General features: G+C 49.9%; 1 protein-coding gene across 2 annotated transcripts in view; it reads left to right on the top strand.

Annotated features, from left to right (window-relative positions):
- LOC140421694 (uncharacterized) overlaps window positions 1-12,125 on the top strand; it is a 56,251-nt gene that overhangs the window by 31,072 nt on the left and 13,054 nt on the right. Inside the window, exons 1-4 of one of the 2 annotated variants that reach the window (XR_011947013.1) lie at window positions 3,887-3,975; window positions 5,185-5,298; window positions 8,348-10,451; window positions 10,575-10,726. The gene's annotated coding sequence lies outside the window, so the exon portion shown is untranslated. Of the gene's footprint in view, window positions 3,976-5,184; window positions 5,299-8,347; window positions 10,452-10,574; window positions 10,727-12,125 lie in introns of those variants that run through there. The other variant, XR_011947014.1, reaches the window with a different exon arrangement.

Below are 12,125 nucleotides of genomic sequence, written 5' to 3'. Positions count from 1 at the left end.
TCCCTGGCCTCCCAGAGAATCCTAGGATAAATCCCATCAGGCCCCGGGGACTTATCTATTTTCAGCCTGTCCAGAATTGCCAACACCTCTTCCCTACTTACCTCAATGCCATCTAATCTATTTACCTGGAGCTCAGCATTCTCCTCCACAACATTATCTTTTTCCTGAGTGAATACTGACGAAAAATATTCATTTAGTATCTCGCCTATCTCTTCAGACTCTACACACAACTTCCCATCCCTGTCCTTGACTGGTCCTACTCTGTCCCTAGTCATTCGCTTATTCCTGACATACCTATAGAAAGCTTTTGGGTTTTCCTTGATCCTTCCTGCCAAATACTTCTCATGTCCCCTCCTTGCTCGTCTTAGCTCTCTCTTTAGATCCTTCCTCGCTACCTTGTAACTATCCATCGCCCCAACTGAAACTTCACACCTCATCTTCACATAGGCCTCCTTCTTCCTCTTAACAAGAGATTCCACTTCTTTGGTAAACCACGGTTCCCTCGCTCGGCACCTTCCTCCCTGCCTGACCGGTACATACTTATCAAGAACACGCAATAGCTGATCCTTGAACAAGCTCCACTTATCCAGTGTGTCCAAAACTTGCAGCCTACTTCTCCACCTTATCCCCCCCAAGTCACGTCTAATGGCATCATAATTTCCCTTCCCCCAGCTATAACTCTTGCCCTGCGGTGTATACTTATCCCTTTCCATCCTTAACGTAAACGTCACCGAATTGTGGTCACTGTCCCCAAAGTGCTCACCTACCTCCAAATCCAACACCTGGCCTGGTTCATTACCCAAAACCAAATCCAATGTGGCCTCACCTCTTGTTGGCCTGTCAACAAACTGTGTCAGGAAACCCTCCTGCACACACTGAACAAAAAACGACCCATCTAATGTACTCGAACTATATCTTTTCCAGTCAATATTTGGAAAGTTAAAGTCTCCCATAATAACTACCCTGTTACTTTCGCTCATATCCAGGATCATCTTCGCCATCCTTTCCTCTACATCCCTAGAACTATTTGGAGGCCTATAGAAAACTCCCAACAGGGTGACCTCTCCTTTCCTGTTTCTAACCTCAGCCCATACTACCTCGGAAGATGAGTCCCCATCTAGCATCCTCTCCGCCACCGTAATACTGCTCTTGACTAGCAGCGCCACACCTCCCCCTCTTTTGCCTCCTTCCCTGAGCTTACTAAAACACCTAAACCCCGGAACCTGCAACATCCATTCCTGTCCCTGCTCTATCCACGTCTCCGAAATGGCCACAACATCGAAGTCCCAGGTACCAACCCATGCTGCCAGTTCCCCTACCTTATTTCGTATACTCCTGGCATTGAAGTAGACACACTTCAAACCACCTACCTGAACACTGGCCCCCTCCTCCGACGTCAAATCTGAGCTCCTGACCTCTATACTCTCATTCTCCCTTACCCTAAAACTACAATCCAGGTTCCCATGCCCCTGCTGCATTAGTTTAAACCCCCCCAAAGAGCACTAACAAATCTCCCCCCCAGGATATTTGTGCCCCGCAGGTTCAGATGTAGACCATCCTGTCTGTAGAGGTCCCACCTTCCCCAGAAAGCGCCCCAGTTATCCAGAAATCTGAATCCCTCCCGCCTGCACCATCCCTGTAGCCACGTGTTTAATTGCTCTCTCTCCCTATTCCTCATCTCACTATCACGTGGCACGGGCAACAACCCAGAGATAACAACTCTGTTTGTTCTAGTTCTGAGCTTCCATCCTAGCTCCCTGAAAGCCTGCCTGACATCCTTATCCCCTTTCCTACCTATGTCGTTAGTGCCAATGTGGACCACGACTTGGGGCTGCTCCCCCTCCCCCTTAAAGTTAGATCCCTGAAAGTTGCCACCCAGGTTGATAGGGTTGTGAAGAAGGCCTATGGAGTGTTGGCCTTTATTGGTAGAGGGATTGAGTTCCGGAGTCGGGAGGTCATGTTGCAGCTGTACAGAACTCTGGTACGGCCGCATTTGGAGTATTGCGTACAGTTCTGGTCACCGCATTATAGGAAGGACGTGGAGGCTTTGGAGCGGGTGCAGAGGAGATTTACCAGGATGTTGCCTGGTATGGAGGGAAAATCTTATGAGGAAAGGCTGATGGATTTGAGGTTGTTTTCGTTGGAGAGAAGAAGGTTAAGAGGAGACTTAATAGAGGCATACAAAATGATCAGGTGGTTGGATAGGGTGGACAGTGAGAGCCTTCTCCCGCGGATGGATATGGCTGGCACGAGGGGACATAACTTTAAACTGAGGGGTAATAGATATAGGACAGAGGTCGGTTCTTTACGCAAAGAGTAGTGAGGCCGTGGAATGCCCGACCTGCTACAGTAGTGAACTCGCCAACATTGAGGGCATTTAAAAGTTTATTGGATAAACATATGGATGATAATGGCATAGTGTAGGTTAGATGGCTTTTGTTTCGGTGTAACATCGTGGGCCGAAGGGCCTGTACTGCGCTGTATTGTTCTATGTTCTTGTGTCGAGAACTGACTGTGTGGAGATCTGATGAGCAATCGCAAATGTCGTTTCTCCAAACCTTCCTGGGTTTCCTTTGTTCTTCCTCTCGAACTAAGTTATACCGGATATCAGACTCAGGGCTCATTCTGGTTCTCTTCCTGCTGACTAAATAACTTCAATCTCGTATGGAGAAGACTGTACCCACTGTTCGGTCCCTGCTCCAATCTCCATTCCTGACATACCAACTCTATCCCTCTCCCTCACAACAGTCTGAGACTTAGCCAGTCTCTTTGTAAACTTGGTTTCACACTTGATCCAATATGAGCTTCTGACCTCATAGAATTTACAGTGCAGAAGCTGGCCATTCGGCCCATCGAATCTGCACTGGCCCTGGAAAGAGCACCCTAGCTCAGCCCACACCACCACCTAGCCCCGTAACCCCCCAACCTTTTTAGATACGAAGGCAATTTACTGTCGTCACCTCCCGATTCGACAATTCCATTACACGCCTGGCTGCTCTCCCACATTCTACCTCTGCAAACTTAAAGCCATCCAAAAGTCTGCTACCCATGTCTTAATTCACAGCAAGTTCCTTTCCCCTATGATCCCTGTGCTCCGAGACTTGCATTCGTCCCAGTCAATTCTCACCCTTGTTTTCAAATCCCTCCATGGCCTCGTCTCTCCCTGTGTCTGTCATCTCCTCCAGCTCCACAACCCCCTGGGATATCTGCACAGCTCTGAACCTGGACTCTTGCACACCCCCGATTCTAATTAAAACCATGGCGGAGTAAGTTCCCTCGGCTCCAAGCACTGAATTCCCTCCCTAAACCTCCCCGTCTCCACCTCACTCACCTCCTTTAAGATTCTCTTTAAAACTCACCTCTTTGACCAAGTTTTTGGTCACCTGTCCTAATATCTCCTTTTGTGTCTGGGTGTCTCACTTTGTTTTATAATGTTCCTGTGAAGTTGACTGGGATGATTTATGATGTTAAAGGTGTTATATAAATAGAAGTTGTTGTTGTTGACTGTAACCCTGACTTCCTGTTTTACATCCCATTGGTTTCACAACAAACTCTGATGTTTTGCCCCGTGTGGGTTTGCAGCCTCTATAAAGACGGCGGCCGTTAACTCAGGCCTGTCACCGGGAGCAGGCCGCAGCTGTCCCGCCGCTCGATGCAAACCCGGGCCCGGAAACTTCTTATTGGGGTTTGGAGCTTCCACCGGGTTTCAGTGAAACCTCCCGGCCGAGTGCAGCATCGGCACTGCGCATGCTCCAGTTCACCATGCCCTGGGAATGATTGACGGCAGGTCGTCCAATAGGAAGAGGGGGCGTGACTGGGGGACCGAGCGGAGCGGCTGGTCCTCCAACCAATCGGAGTGAATGAGGGGCGGGGCAGAGCGAGGTCTCCCACGTGAATTGGAGCATGCGCAGTGCCGATGATAGCGCAGGATTCAGGCAGTCGGGTGGAAATCGTCCACTGGTCAGATCCCGCTCGGTAAGTCATGAGGGATGGACAGAGCCGGCTGAGGGGTCGGGAGGCTTCATAAACAATCCGTGTCGGCCCTCAGCCCCGAATACGGAGCTCGGACACGGCAGTGGAGTCGGCGAATGCTGCTCGGGCTTTTACCCGAGACAGGCCCGAGTGGACGAAGTACGCGTCGGAGCGCATGCTGATTGGTTGGAGGACCAGCCGCTCGGTCAGTCCTGTGCTAACCACTATGCTACCGTGCTGACCATCGAAGATAACCATGGTTTCATGATGTGGCGATGTCAGCGTTCGACTGGGGTGAGCACAGTAAGAAGTCTTAAAACACCAGGTTAAAGTCCAACAGGTTCAAATCACTAGCTTTCAGAGCACTGCTCCTTCCTCTGGTGTGAATTGTCTCAAGCCAGGACAGTTGGTAGGATTTCGCAAGCCCAGGCCAGATGGTGGGAGGTGAATGTAATGCGACATGAATCCAAGGTCCCGGTTGAGTCCGTACTCACGTGTGCGAAACTTGGCTATAAGCTTCTGCTCGGTGATTCTGCGTTGTCGCACATCCTGAAGGCTGCCTTGGAGAATGCTTACCCGGAGATCAGAGGCTGAATGCCCTTGACTGCTGAAGTGTTCCCCTCTTTAACCTGGGATTACCCCTCTCTCTGGATCTGTAAAGACTTAATTACCTGCAAATGCTCGCATTCAAAGTATCGTCTTGTATCAACTTTGTCTCTATATGTTTCTAGAACATACCACTTCATCCACCAGAGGAAGGAGCAGCGCTCCGAAAGCTAGTGATTTCAAACAAACCTGTTGGACTTTAACCTGGTGTTGTAAGACTTCTTACCATGGTTTCATGGTCATCCGTAGACATTCAATGAATTCAAATTTTACCTTCTGCCTTAGTGAGAGTCAAAGCAGGGAAATCATTCAGACAGTCAAAAACATTTTTTGGTAATTTTCTTTGAGCATTTCTCTTCAGCGGACATTAAAATATTGAAAATGGGATAAAGGTTGTTTGGCTGACAGTCGATCACTGTCCTGTAAGGTACCCAGTCCTTTTGCTTCCCAATTGGCCGAGGAAGGCAGTGTGTCACAAGGATGGATATGTTGACCGATTAATGGCTGGAGGATGGTGGCAGGTCATGTGATCAAACCTCCAGGAATACATTTAATCAAAGTTGGCAAGGAAAGTAAACTGACAGTGAGGTTTCTGTAAATTTACAGGATACTGGAAGTGGAGGTTGAACAGGCGGGAAACGCAAACCAAACATCACAACGTGATCTGACAGTCATTCAATTCATTAAAAACTGAATTTCAGCAGCATCTAGGTGTGGAAGGTAAAAGGTTTGTCTGTTCTGTCTGTGAGGGAAGATTTCAGGGGCGTCATTCTCCGACCCCCCGCCGGGTCGGAGAATGGCCGTTGGCCGCCGTGAATCCCGCCCCCGCCCCCGCCGAAGTCTCCGCTCCCGGAGATTGGGCGGGGGCGGGAATCCAGCCACGCCGGTTGGCGGGACCCCCCGCTGGATTCTCCGGCCCGGATGGGCCGAAGTCCCGCCCAGGAATTGCCTGTCCCGCCGACGTAAATCAAACCTGGTATTTACCGGCGGGACCAGGCAGCGTGGGCGGGCTCCGGGGTCCTGGGGGGGGGCGCGGGGCGATCTGACCCCGGGGGGTGCCCCCACGGTGGCCTGGCCCGCGATCGGGGCCCACCGATCCGCGGGCGGGCCTGTGCCGTGGGGGCACTCTTTCCCTTCCGCCTCCGCTACGGCCTCCACCATGGCGGAGGCGGAAGAGACTCTCCCCACTGCGCATGCGCGGGAAACTTTCGGCGGCCGCTGACGCTCCCGCGCATGCGCGGGGAAACTGACAGCGGCCGCTGACGCTCCCGCGCATGCGCCGCATTTCCGCGCCAGCTGGCGGGGCAACAAACGCCATTTCCGCCAGCTGGCGGGGCGGAAATCCCTCCGGCGTCGGCCTAGCCCCTCAATGTTGGGGCTAGGCCGCCAAAGATGCGGAGACTTCCGCACCTTTTTGCCGGCGCGATGCCCGTCTGATTTGCGCCGGCTTTGGCGCCAGTCAGCGGGCATCCCGCCGTTGGGGGAGAATTTCGCCCCAGGTCTCAGTGTGACTGGAAAAGCCTCGAGATTCACAAACCCTGGTTAGACCAAACCTGGAGAACTGTGTTCAGTTCTGGGCAACAAACCTGAGGAAGGATGGAATGGCCTCGGAGGGAGTGTAGCACAGATTTATCTGAGTGATATCTGAACCCCCCAGGGTTAAATTACAAAACTAGCCTGCACAAAAGAGTCAGTGACATGATGGCACAGAGAAGGGCATTCGGCCCATTGAGACAATGCTAGCTCTCTGGAGCAATCCAATTCGTCCCATTCTCCTGCTCTATCCCTGTATCCTCGCAGGTTTATTTCCCTCAGATGTCTATCCAATTTCCTTTTGAAATCAAATCATTCATTGTGTCTATTTTCAAACTCCCTCATAGGCAGCAAGTTTCAGGTCATTGCCGCTCGCTGTATAAAAACATATCTCATAACACTTCATATCTCCTGTACCTTTTACATACAAACTAGGAACAGGCCACTCGGCCCCTCGAGCCTGCTCAACATTCAATAAGATTGCGGCTGATCTCATTCTAACCTCAACTCCACATTCCTGCCTACCCCTGATAACATTTCACCTCCTTGCTCATCAAGAATCTATCCAGCTCTGCCTTAAACATATTCAAGGACTCTCTTGCCACTGCCTTTTAAGGATGTGAGTTCCAAAGTCTTACAGCCCTCAAGAGAATAAAAAATCCTCATCTCCATCTTAAATGGGCGACTCCTTATTTTGCAACAGTGATGCCCTCGTTCTCGATTCTCCCACAAGAGGAAACATCCTCTGCACATCCACCCTGTCAAAACCCCTCAGGATCTTATATCGTACAATCCAGGTTTTACCCAAAACTTTAAATCTGTGTCCCGACTGCTTGTAAGATCAGTGAATGGAAACAGTTCCTTTGACCACCCGATGGAAATCTGGCGTATCATAGAATTTACAGTGCAGAAGGAGGCCATTCGGCCCATCGAGTCTGCACCGGCTCTTGGAAAGAGCACCCTACCCAAGGTCAACACCTCCACCCCATCCCCAGAACCCAGTAACCAAACCCAACACTAAGGGCAATTTATCATGGCCAATCCACCTAAGCTGCACATCTTTGGACTGTGGGAGGAAACCGGAGCACCCGGAGGAAACCCACGCACACACGGGGAGGATGTGCGGACTCCGCACAGACAGTGACCCAAGCCGGAATCGAACCTGGGACCCTGGAGCTGTGAAGCAATTGTGCTATCCACAATGCTACCGTGCTGCCCACAATATTGCGTAATATTGTGTACCTGAATCAAATCTCCCCTCAACCTCCTTTGCTGGAACCATTCTGGTAAATCTCCTCTGCACCTTCTCCAAGAACCTTCACATCCTTCCTTTTTTTTTAAATTTCAGAGTACCCAATTCATTTTTTCCAATTAAATGAATTTAAATGCAAATTAGAGTGGCCAATCCACCTAGCCTGCACATCTTTGGGTTGTCGGTGCGAAACCCACGCAAACACGGGGAGAATGTGCAAACTCCACACGGACAGTGACCCAGAGCTGGGATCGAACCTGTGACCTCGGCGCCGTGAAGCAGCAGGGCTAACGTTCTGCGCCAACGTGCTGCCCACTTCACATCCTTCCTGACGCGTGGTGACCAGAGCTTCATAGAATTCTTACAGTGCAGAATCATAGAATTTACAGTGCAGGAGGCGGCATTTCAGCCCATCAGTTCTGCACTGGCCTTTGCAAAGAGCACCCTCCTTCAACTTAAGACCATGCCTCCACCCTGTCCCCGGAACCCAGTGTCGCCAACTAACCTTCGGACACTAAGGGGCAATTTAACATGGACAAACCACCTAACCTGCACATGTTTGGACTGTGGGAGGAAACCGGAGGAAACCCGCGCAGACACGGGGAGAAACTGCAAACTCCAGACACAGTCACCGAGACTCGAATTGAACCCGGGCCTCTGGAGTTGTGAGGCAGCAGTGCTAACCACTTTGCCACCTAAAGCATAGTTTCAGTATCAATATTTCAATTTATGAAGCTTAAGGTCGAATATGCTTTGCCAACTACTCTCTTAATATGTCTTGTAGATATACAAAATCCCTCTTCGCCTCTTTCTCTCTCCTCCCAAAGAGGCAAGTTGGGTTTTATAACAATCCAGCAGTTTTCATAGTCGCGTTTTCCCAGGGCCGGCCCCACAAATGACCAGATTCATTCAGCTCAATTTCACAACCTGCCTTTTGTGTTTTTGTGGGTTCTCTCTCACTCCCTATTTTCTGTTTTAAATCAGTTTCACAGGGTGTTCGAAGGGGAGGCTTCAAAGTCCAGAAACTCTAACCTAACATCACTTCAGGATCTGACAGAGTCCTCAATTTATCATATCCTGAATATCATCGTACTTTGAACATGGAAGGAAAAAGCATCGTTCACAGTGAGGAGAAACCGTACACGTGTTGTGTGTGTGGACGAGAATTCAGTCGATCATCAGGTCTCACAAGCCACAAATGCAGTCACACTGAAGAGAAACCGTGGAAATGTGCAGACTGTGGGAAAGGATTCTCTTCTCCATCCAAGCTTGAAACTCATCGGCGCAGTCACACTGGGGAGAGACCATTCACCTGCTCCAAGTGTGGGAAGGGATTCACTGAGTCATCTAGTCTGTCTACACACCAGCGAGTTCACACCGGGGAGAGGCCATTCACCTGCTCCAAGTGTGGGAAGGGATTCACTCGGTCATCCAACCTGCTGAGTCACCAGCGAGTTCACACTGCTGAGAGACCGTTTGAATGTCCAGACTGTGGGAAGTGCTATAAAAATTCTGGGAATCTGATGTTCCATCAACGTGTTCACACTGATGAGAGACCGTTCAGGTGCTCTCATTGCGGGACTGGGTTCAGGCAATCATCTGACCTCACTGCACATCAGCGAATTCACACTGGGGAGAGACCATTCACCTGCTCCAAGTGTGGGAAGGGATTCACTCAGTCATCCCACCTGCTGAGTCACCAGCGAGTTCACACTGATGAAAGACCGTTTCAATGTGCAGACTGTGGGAAGTGCTATAAAAGTTCTACGAATCTGATGGTCCATCAACGTGTTCACACTGACGAGAGACCGTTCAGGTGCTCTCACTGCGGGACTGGGTTCAGGCGATTATCTAACCTCGCTGTACATCAGCGAATTCACACTGGGGAGAGACCATTCGCCTGCTCTGAGTGTGGGAAGGGATTCACCACTTCATCCCACCTGCTGAGTCACCAACGAGGCCACAAGTAACGACAGTGATTGGATTTTGCTGTTCCTCACATTCAGGACTGAATCGTGTTCATTTGGATCTCTTTCTGCTGATGATAAACTCCAGCCCATTTACAGGGGCTAATAATCTGACTAAAAGTCAAATAAATCATATTGGTGTTAAATACGCAGTGTGTTGAAACTTTTTAATATCTCTGACCCAAGTTAGTTCCTTTTGAAGTACTCTCGCTCTCCCCTGTCTCTTCCATCCTCATCTCCACCAAGAAGTGTGAGGAGCTTCTTTGTAACTGAGATTTAGTAAATCCGATCAGCTGCCTCTGCTGCTTCCCTCCCTTCCACGAGCCCACCGGACCAAACTGTCTCTAAATTTCATACTTTCCCGAGCCCTAAACCCACAGCTTTCTCTAGTGTCTCTCCCATCGACCCTATTCCCACTCAGCTACTGATCAGCCAACTACCCTGTGTCCATGGATATTGTCAACATTTCTGTCTCTTCAGCTACTGTCCCTCTGTCCTTCAAATCTGCCATCATCACCCCCTCCTCAATAAAACAACCCTTGACCCTGCGATCCTTACAAATTACTGCCCCATCTTCAACCTCCCTCTCCTCTCCAAACTTATTGAACATGTTGTCACCTCCCAAATCTTTGCCCATCTTTCCCAGAACTCCCTTGTTTGAATCTCTTCAATCATCTGCCCTGTCACAGTAGGGAAATACAAGAGACAAACAGAATCTTACCCGGAGAGAAAGACAGACAATCCGGGAGCTTGGATCCAACACGGAAATGTTCATAAGACCAGAAGCAAGGGTAGCAGCACAGTCATTATCGAGAGACAACAATACCTGCTGGAGACAGACAGACAACTAACAACACGAATTACAGTACCAAGATCCCTTGACTCATATACCTGAGACAGGAAGGAGAACTGGAGACGAACTGGAAGGACTCAAAGACTCCAGACACATTAACCAAAAACAGATGGAATATCTGAAATGACAACAGGTCGAACCAAGGAAGTTCTACCTGCTCCTTAATATACCAAACACCCAAACATATAAAGATAGCAGTCGATTTCGGCGTGAGAACAGCTGGTGAGTCAGTTTCAGCGGGAGCATTGCGGAAGGAGGTTGCTGGGAGGTAAGTTAACCTTTAAAAGCACTTGTCTTTGCAGGGGCAGGCCAGTCGATTTCGGCGGGAGTGGAGCTGGCTGGTTAGTCAATTTCAGCAGGAGCTGAGAATTTTTCTTTTTTTTTTAATTAGTTTTTTAGGCGGGAACAGGAAGTCGACCCGCGGACGTCTGGGAAGACCCTCACCAATAAATTCTGGTGGAGAGGAAACCCGAGACACTACACGTGTAGAGTCTCCCACCCACCCTCCTCCTCTAACCTAATAATAAAACCCATTGGTCTGAGGTAAGTACCATATTTTATTATATTATTATTATTTTTTATAAAAATTTAATTTTATTAAAAGCCAGATCTTGGTAGAAAGTTAGAGGAATGGCAGGGAAGGGAGTGCAATGTTCCTCCTGCAGGATGTTTGAGGTGAGGGATGCAGTTAGTGTCCCTGCTGATTTTACCTGCAGGAAGTGCTGCCATCTCCAGCTACTCCAAGACCGAGTTAGGGAACTGGAGCTGGAGTTGGAAGAACTTCGGATCATTCGGGAGGCAGAAGGGGTCATAGATAGCAGCTTCAGGGAATTAGTTACACCAAAGATTGGAGATAGGTGGGTAACTGTAAGAGGGACTGGGAAAAAGCAGTCAGTGCAGGGATCCCCTGCGGTCGTTCCCCTGAGAAACAAGTATACCGCTTTGGATACTTGTGGGGGGGACGACTTACCAGGGGTAAGCCATGGGATACGGGCCTCTGGCACGGAGTCTGTCCCTGTTGCTCAGAAGGGAAGGGGGGAGAGGAGCAGAGCATTAGTAATTGGGGACTCTATAGTCAGGGGCACAGATAGGAGATTTTGTGGGAGCGTGAGAGACTCACGTTTGGTATGTTGCCTCCCAGGTGCAAGGGTACGTGATATCTCGGATCGTGTTTTCCGGGTCCTTAGGGGGGAGGGGGAGCAGCCCCAAGTCGTGGTCCACATTGGCACTAACGACATAAGTAGGAAAGGGGACAAGGATGTCAGGCAGGCTTTCAGGGAGCTAGGATGGAAGCTCAGAACTAGAACAAACAGAGTTGTTATCTCTGGGTTGTTGCCCGTGCCACGTGATAGTGAGATGAGGAATAGGAAGAGAGAGCATTTAAACACGTGGCTACAGGCATGGTGCAGGCGGGAGGGATTCAGATTTTTGGATAACTAGGGCTCTTTCTGGGGAAGGTGGGACCTCTACAGACAGGATGGTCTACATCTGAACCTGAGGGGCACAAATATCCTGGGGGGGAGATTTGTTAGTGCTCTTTGGGGGGGGTTAAACTAATGCAGCAGGGGCATGGGAACCTGGATTGTAGTTTTAGGGTAAGGGAGAATGAGAGTATAGAGGTCAGGAGCACAGATTTGACGTCGCAGGAGGGGGCCAGTGTTCAGGTAGGTGGTTTGAAGTGTGTCTACTTCAATGCCAGGAGTATACGAAACAAGGTAGGGGAACTGGCAGCATGGGTTGGTACCTGGGACTTCGATGTTGTGGCCATTTCGGAGACATGGATAGAGCAGGGACAGGAATGGATGTTGCAGGTTCCGGGGTTTAGGTGTTTTAGTAAGCTCAGAGAAGGAGGCAAAAGAGGGGGAGGTGTGGCGCTGCTAGTCAAGAGCAGTATTACGGTGGCGGAGAGGATGCTAGATGGGGACTCTTCTTCCGAGGTAGT

The sequence above is a fragment of the Scyliorhinus torazame genome, chromosome 5, assembly GCF_047496885.1.
Source record: "Scyliorhinus torazame isolate Kashiwa2021f chromosome 5, sScyTor2.1, whole genome shotgun sequence".
Taxonomy (NCBI): Eukaryota; Metazoa; Chordata; class Chondrichthyes; order Carcharhiniformes; family Scyliorhinidae; genus Scyliorhinus; species Scyliorhinus torazame.
Note: the sequence above shows the minus strand (reverse complement) of the source record. Positions and strands in the feature narration are given on the sequence as shown.